The 7,909-nt window shown below is 38.4% G+C and overlaps 1 non-coding gene across 1 annotated transcript; it reads right to left on the reverse strand.

Moving 5' to 3' along the window:
* Positions 1–267: 267 nt before the first annotated feature.
* On the reverse strand, positions 268–389 carry LOC134735026 (small nucleolar RNA SNORA40). Its single transcript, XR_010117889.1, has one exon. It is a non-coding gene; the product is annotated as a small nucleolar RNA SNORA40 (small nucleolar RNA).
* Between the last annotated feature and the right edge of the window lie 7,520 nt (positions 390–7,909).

Below are 7,909 nucleotides of genomic sequence, written 5' to 3' on the forward strand. Positions count from 1 at the left end.
GGCATGTCACTCTATCTTTGCTCATACTTCTTATTAATTTTAATTTAAAAAATTCATCTGAAGTAACATATAAGTAAATAGAAAAAGTTTTAAACAGAAGGATAAGTTTAGCAGACACTCACAAAAATCTCATTTTACAAGAAGTTCTAGAAATTACAATGCCGTCCATGTTTTCATGTCTTAGGGAATGAGTCTAGTAGCTTTCAAATGCTGACACAGTTGAAAAATTTCTAAAAAAATTAGAAAATTCATCGTTTAAAAAGTTGTAATATCTCTTTTATATGCATCAAAACCCTTACTAAACAATGAGTTCTGGGTTGCAAAAGAGGATTTATTTTTTGCACCTCTCTATAAGTCTTTGTTCACAGTTAAACAAAAACACAAGTGCAGTCATATGTTTTATTATTATTAGTTAAAACTTCCAAAATTTTTGTTCTACAAAAACTAGAGTTACAAACAACTTAACAGCAACATCTCCCCACACCAAATAATCCCATTAAAAATGGGCAAAGGACCCAAGTAGACATTTCTTAAAAGAAGACATACAAATGGCCAACAGGTATTTGAAAAAAATGTTCAACATCACTAATCATCAGGGAAATCCAAACCAAAACCACAGTAAGACACCACCTCACCTCAGTTAGAATGGCTATTATAAAAAAAGACAAAAAATAACAAATACAGATGAGGATGCAGAGGAAAGGGAACTCTTATATACTGTGGGTAGAAATGTAAATTAGTATAGCCACTATGGAAAATGGTATGGAGTTTTCTCAAAAAACTAAAAATAGTACTACCATACAATCCAGCATTCCTACTACTGGGTATTTAGCCAAAAGAAGGCAAATCCAAAAGAAAGTGTATCAAAAGGATACCAGCACCCCATGTGTATTCTAGCACTATTCGCAAAAGCCAAGATATGGAATCAACGTAAGTGCTTATTGATGAATGAAGGGGTAAAAGAAAATGTGGTATATATATACAATGAAATGCTATTCAGCCATAAAAAGGAATGAAATCCTGTCATTTGCAGCCACTTGGATGGAACTGGAGGTCAACATACTAAGTGAAATAAGCCAGGCACAGAAAGACAAATATTTCATGTTCTCACTCATCTGTGGAAGCTAAAAAAGTTGATCTTATGGAGGTAGAGAGTAGAATGATGGTTACCAGAAGTTGGAAAGGGATGTTCAGGGGGAATGGAGAAAGGCTGGTTAATGAGTACGAACATATAGTTAGATAGAAGGAATAAGTTCTAGTGTTCAATAGTTCTGTAGGGTGACTATAGTTAATACTAATTTATTGTATATTTTAAAATATCTAGAAGAGAAGATGTGAAATAGTCCCAACATAAAGAATGATACATTTTTGAGGTAATGAATATCTTAAATACCCTAATATGATCATTACATATTGTATGCATGTACCCAATAAATATGTACAGTTACGTTTCAATAAAAATATCAGCATTCATGTCTGAATATTAGCAAATACTAACATTATTCTACCCATTGCTTTATATCGGGTGTCCAGTTCTTGGTGATAATGATCAAGACATTTATACATTGCTCTTTTGATTTTTGCTGGCAGCATAAGACCAGCATCGTTTGTCATTTCTCCTGGCATTCACAGAATGATGGAATTAAATTAACTCAAATTCTCTTCCTTAACTTCTGTAATCACTGTAAGATTATTGCTTATTTTGAATCTACTGTCTAGATGCAGGAGTATGTGGCACCATGGGGTTGGGCACATGAAGTCAGCTTGAATGATTTTCAAACTGTCAGGAACTTATTCAAAACAAATGTGTGTGGCTGAGTTGGTGTGTATTGGGGTGTGACTGTATAACTGGGAGTTTGAATTAACTTCTAAGTAGAATGCAAGCTATAAAGGATAAGTAATTAAAAAGTGCTAATTTGAAGCTTACATGCATATTATTAAAACTCAGTAGTAACAAAGCAATGGTTTAGAACTTAGACCCACAAAAGGTTTTTTTTAGGAAGGAGTACTTTATCACTGACATTGTTTGGAATTGCCGGCACATGGTGATAATAAAAAGCAGACTGACTTCTAGCTGGCTTTATTATTGTTTTTAAATTCTCTACAGATTTCTTTATTGCCTTCCCCCGGGCAGACTGCTTTCCTTGCCCAGCCTTTGGTACACCACTGCATCCAGCTATTGTGGTGGTGGGAGCAGAGGATGCCACATAATACAGAGAAAGGCTTCATGGGCTCATTCTGAGTTTCAGAGGCTGTACTCAGAGAAGAGGGCATCAGATGCCAGCTCCATGTGGTGACTGTTACATTTTCCTTTTTAGCTGCTTAGCATTAAACACACACACACACACACACACACACTATACACTTCATCCCATATGTCCCAAGATGCTCCTATTCAACATGACCTGATAACCACAAATGCAATGAGCTACAGTGCAAAGTCACACCAACTACTGAATCCAAGTTTACACCGCAGGGCCATTTTTTTCTAAATCTAGATAGCTGGGTAGTCTTCATTCCTTTTTTAGTTATATTGAGATCCCATCTGATATTCATCAGGCTATGGATTACTTAGTAAATGAAACCACTAATAACACACCCTATCCTCAAAATCTATGCCAACAGAATATCCCATCTTAATGATATTCCTTAGCTAGTCTCTGTGTATAACTTCTTTCTTCCCTGCATTGATTCTGCATAACCCCATCCAGTCCATGAAGAGTTCAAATGCTGGCCATACAGTGGGCATTGCTGAACAGAGGTTGCCCAGTGGGCTGGATCGTTAGCTTCTTCTGGTTGGTGGGAATGGGGGTGCAATGTGGGAATATTTCAGAGAGGTTAGAAGCCTTTCGCCAGTTCCTCTGACTCCTCCCATGGTATCTCAGCTTCCATCTCTAGGATTTCACTCTTTCCTGATCATGCTGTATCTACATATGAAACCTAGTTTATACATGCAAGTGGAGGTATAATTCAATACCTTAAAACATCAATTTCTAAATTTGGTTTTTTGTTGTTTCAGGCTAGTAGCTAGTGGGATCATATTAAGACTTTGACTTTGATTTTACCTATATTTTGCCTATAGGAGAGACTTACAGGACTGTTTGCTGTTCTCTTACATTAGGTTATCCTGATACACTCAAAACAACCATCTAACCTGTGGTCTCAGCTTGTCTCCTTTCTTTCAAATTGCTTATGGTGCCAGCTACTGGGTCCCCCAATACCTTTTTCCCAGTTTCTAGTTGACCACAAGAAATTCATTTATTGCTGTTTTGCTACTTTTTAGCAAGCATCCAAATATAGAGTAGATTACTGCCTTCCTTCACTTCCACTTCAATAAAATGACCCATTACATTTTTCTTGAAGGTCTAGAATTCACAGCATACTCTCTAGAAACAATTCATAAATTATTTATTTTTCTTCTTATTTGAAAACATTAGATACTGACTCTAGTTGGTTTCGGCAAAAAATAATGAGGGGAGGACATTTATTGAAAAAAATATAGGCTAGGCACTGTGGCTTACACCTGTAATCTCAGCACTTTGAGATGCCAAGGCGGGAGGATCACTTGAGGCCAGGAGTTTGAGACCAGCCTGGGTAACATAGCAAGACCCTGTCTCTACGAGAATAAAAATAAAAAAATTATCCAAGTATGGCAGTGTGCCCCTGTAGTTCCAGCTATGTGTTACTTGGGAGGCTGAGGCAGGAGTATCACTTGAGTCCAGGAGTTTGAGGTTATAGTGAGCTGTGATTACACCATTGCACTCCACCCTGTGTGACAGAGCAAGATGCTATCTCTAAAAAAAAGGAATACTAGGGCATCTATAGAGGGCAAATTATTGAATAAGCAACTAACCTGTGGGAAGGACAGAAACCAGGGCCATGCTAAAGGCCTTAGTAGTGGGAATTTGTGACCCTTCTGTCTGGAACCCTGCTAGTAATGTGAATCATCCTCAATGAAAATCAGGTTTAGTGTTTCTTAGGATAGAATTTGAAGTTGGCCCAGTTTAGAACTGGCGTCTGACTACGGCCAGGGCAGGACTATGCAGTAGAGGAAGGGTCTGCTGGGGGATGGAGGTAGTGGTGCAGCCTGTGTATCAGAGGTTGTACCAAGAGAAGGGACAGTTCTTGTGAGACAGGCAGCTTCCCCAACAAGTATCCACTTCGGTTTGGGGGGATGAAGGTTATTTCCTCTGCTTCCTTCAATATCTTTTGTCCTGCAGTGTTTACCACTGTCTGTACACACTAGGATGCACTAGATAGCATCGACTGACTGATTAAATCATTCATTATCTAAAAATAGGGATTATTAGACTAGGTTCAAGACCAACATGGCTTTTGGATAGGAAGATACTGGTGATTTGGTAAGGGAGAAAAGAAAACAACGAGTTGATTCTAAAATCCAGAAGTGATAATTAAAAAAAAAATTATCAATTTGTGTGACTCTGAGGCTTTTCCTGGCATCCTTAGCTCGAAAGAGCCCTCTGCTCTCTGAACTTCCACTCTTCTCACCTATATTGCTCATCTGACTTGGAGCATGGTTATCTGCCGTGCCCTATACATCCCTACATAGAAGTTCCATCTCCCAAACCACACTACAGGATCCCCAAGGACAGAATCCATGTCTTACATTTTATTTTTTTGAGATTCTCAATATATTTTAGTATCAGTTAGGGAAGTTTTTATTCCCTGGCCTCTTGATTCTCCATTTGTACATGTTTATTTTCACAGGTGAGTTTTAGACTCTCTTTATCATATTAGCATATTCTTACAGTTTTTGTATCTCCAGTACCAAGCTGTTATCCCCTCATACACTAAACAGGTAATTAATGTACTTTCCTGAGGACAATATGATAAGCCATAGAGAGGGGTTTTCATAGACATAAATGGGAGAATTAAGTTTTTCTATTCATACCTTTTTAATTTAAAAAATGTTAACTTGGCATAGCAATGACTGTGTAAAATTGATATTCCGTTTAGAACAAGATTTAAATCATTACACAGGTAGACTTTGTTCTGTTTTTTATTCACCATTAATAAACACCAATTTCTGGTTTCCTTTCCTTCCTTCCTTCCTTCCTTCCTTCCTTCCTTCCTTCCTTCCTTCCTTTCCTTCTTTCTTTCTTTCCTTCTCTTCTTTCTTTCTTTTTTCTTTCTTTCTTTTTCTTTCTTTCTTTCTTTCTTTCTTTCTTTCTTTCTTTCTTTCTTTCCTCTTCTTTCTTTCTTTTTCTTTCTTTCTTCTTTTTCTCTCTCTCATTTCTTTCTTCCCTTTCCCTTCCCTTTTCCCTTCCCTTTCCTTTCCTTTCTCAGAGTATTGCTCTGTTGCCCAGGCTGGAGTGGTGCAGTGGTGCAATCTCAGCTCACTGCAACCTCCACCTCCTGGGTTCCAGCAATTTTCTTCCCTCAGGCTCCCAAGTAGCTGGGACATGGCTCCCATGTGCCACCATGCCTGGCTAATTTTTGTATTTTTAGTAGAGATGGGGTTTCATCATGTTGGCCAGGCTAGTCTCAAACTCCTGGCCTCAAGTGATCAGCCTGCCTCAGGAAACAACAGGTGCTGGAGAGGATGTGGAGAAATAGGAACACTTTTACACTGTTGGTGGGACTGTAAACTAGTTCAACCATTGTGGAAGTCAGTGTGGCGATTCCTCAGGGATCTAGAACTAGAAATACCATTTGACCCAGCCATCCCATTACTGGGTATATACCCAAAGGACTATAAATCATGCTGCTATAAAGACACATGCACACGTATGTTTATTGCAGCACTATTCATAATAGCAAAGAGTTGGAACCAACCCAAATGTCCAACAACGATAGACTGGATTAAGAAAATGTGGCACATATACACCATGGAATACTATGCAGCCATAAAAAATGATGAGTTCATGTCCTTTGTAGGGACATGGATGAAACCGGAAAACATCATTCTCAGTAAACTATTGTAAGGACAAAAAACCAAACACCGCATGTTCTCACTCATAGGTGGGAATTGAACAATGAGAACTCATGGACACAGGAAGGGGAATATCACACTCCGGGGGCTGTTGTGGGGTGGGGGGAGGGGGGAGGGACAGCATTAGGAGATATACCTAATGCTAAATGACGAGTTAATGGGTGCAGGAAATCAACATGGCACATGGATACATATGTAACAAACCTGCACATTGTGCACATGTACCCTAAAACCTAAAATATAATAATAATTAAAAAAAAAGTGATCAGCCTGCCTCGTCCTCCCAAACTGTAGGGATTACAGGCATGAGCCACCACACCCAGCCAATTTCTGGTTTTCTTTCAAGCTCATTCAGATGACACATTTCTAACTCTAAATGAGATAATGTCTATAAGAGATCTAGCAAGCTCCTTTGCACAGAGTAGGTACTCAGTAAATACCAACTAAAATATAGTGATTATAAAAATAACTCACCTTGAATCATTTTTAGGCTAACCCTTTCATTTAAGGCCCTTTGCAGCTCTTTAACATCTTCATTCCTGAAATCCTTTATAAGAAACTTTTATTTAGCCTAGTGGGTCTCAAAGGCTTGAGGCAGGTCTTGACCAGTAATCAGAACCCTCCTGGAGGTATTTTTTCTGATTCCTTTCCCCACCTTTTCGTTTCACTCTTTTGAGAATCAACAGGAATTATGTTCTCTCTCAGGTGCTTCATGGTGGAAAAATATATTGAGATCACTTAGCCTTTTCTTTTCTTTCTTTCTTTTTCTAAACGAGAAACACTTAAAACTATATGTTTATGATTTACCTGAGGAAAGGCTGTCTTTTTTTTTTTTTTTTTTTTTTGCCTCTTTCCTGCTGTCAGATAAAAGCAGAACTGGAGAGAATAATTATGTTCCAGGCAACATAGTCAAAATAGTTCCAGAGTTGTGTTGCTAACCCAGCTTAAAGTTTCTCTTTGCCCCAGACTTTTTTTCTTGAGACTTGCTCTTCTTAGAATAGCACTGGCAGACATAGAGCAGTTTACAGACTGCCTTTTTATAAAGACAGCCCATTTCAAGAGGAAGAATAAGGAAGGAAGGGTGTAAAGGCAGTGTCTGGGCTCAGATCGCACATTCCTACCTCCTAGCTGTATGATCTCTCTCGGCCTCAGTTTTCCATCTGTAAATGGAGATAATACTAGCTTCTATTTTATAGGGTTATTAAGAATTTAAAAAGCACTTGGCACATAATAAATACTCAATATATATTAGTTCACATTATTTTATTTTTATTTGAGACAGGGTCCCGCTCTGTCACTCAGGCCAGCGGAGTGCAGTGGCACGATCATAGTTCACTGCAGCCTTGAACTCCTAGGCTCAAGCAATCCCCCCACCTCAGCCTTTCTAGTAGCTGGAATCACAGGCATGAGCCATCATGCTCAGCTAATTAATTTTTTTTTTTTTTGTAGAGACAGGATCTCACTATGTTGCCCAGGCTAGTCTCAACTCAAACTCCTGGGCTCAAGCGATCTTCCCATCTCTGCCTCCCAAAATGCTGGGATTACAGGCATAAGCCAACACACCCGGCTGCTCTCATTATTTTTAATGGACATCTAATTATTGAAAACTTGCTATGTGCCAGCCACTGCGTGTGTATGTGTGTGTGTGTCTGTGTGTGCACATAGTATATGTACAGATACCCACATACTATGTAATATTTATTTATTGTGGGTCTGCCCTAATCTTCATGGAGGAAGGTTCTTAGCCTGTTTTACTCACTGCTGTATTCTTGTACCTGGAACAATGCCTGAGACACAGGAGGCATCCCAAAATATTATTATATTTTTTATATATGTATATATATGTGCATATACATAACGTTTATATTCACACGCATACAATTATATATACACACATATATCTATATATACACCCATATGATTACACACATACACACACATAATTAAAAATGTATT

The sequence above is a fragment of the Symphalangus syndactylus genome, chromosome 12 (genome assembly GCF_028878055.3).
Source record: "Symphalangus syndactylus isolate Jambi chromosome 12, NHGRI_mSymSyn1-v2.1_pri, whole genome shotgun sequence".
In the NCBI taxonomy this organism is placed as follows: Eukaryota; Metazoa; Chordata; class Mammalia; order Primates; family Hylobatidae; genus Symphalangus; species Symphalangus syndactylus.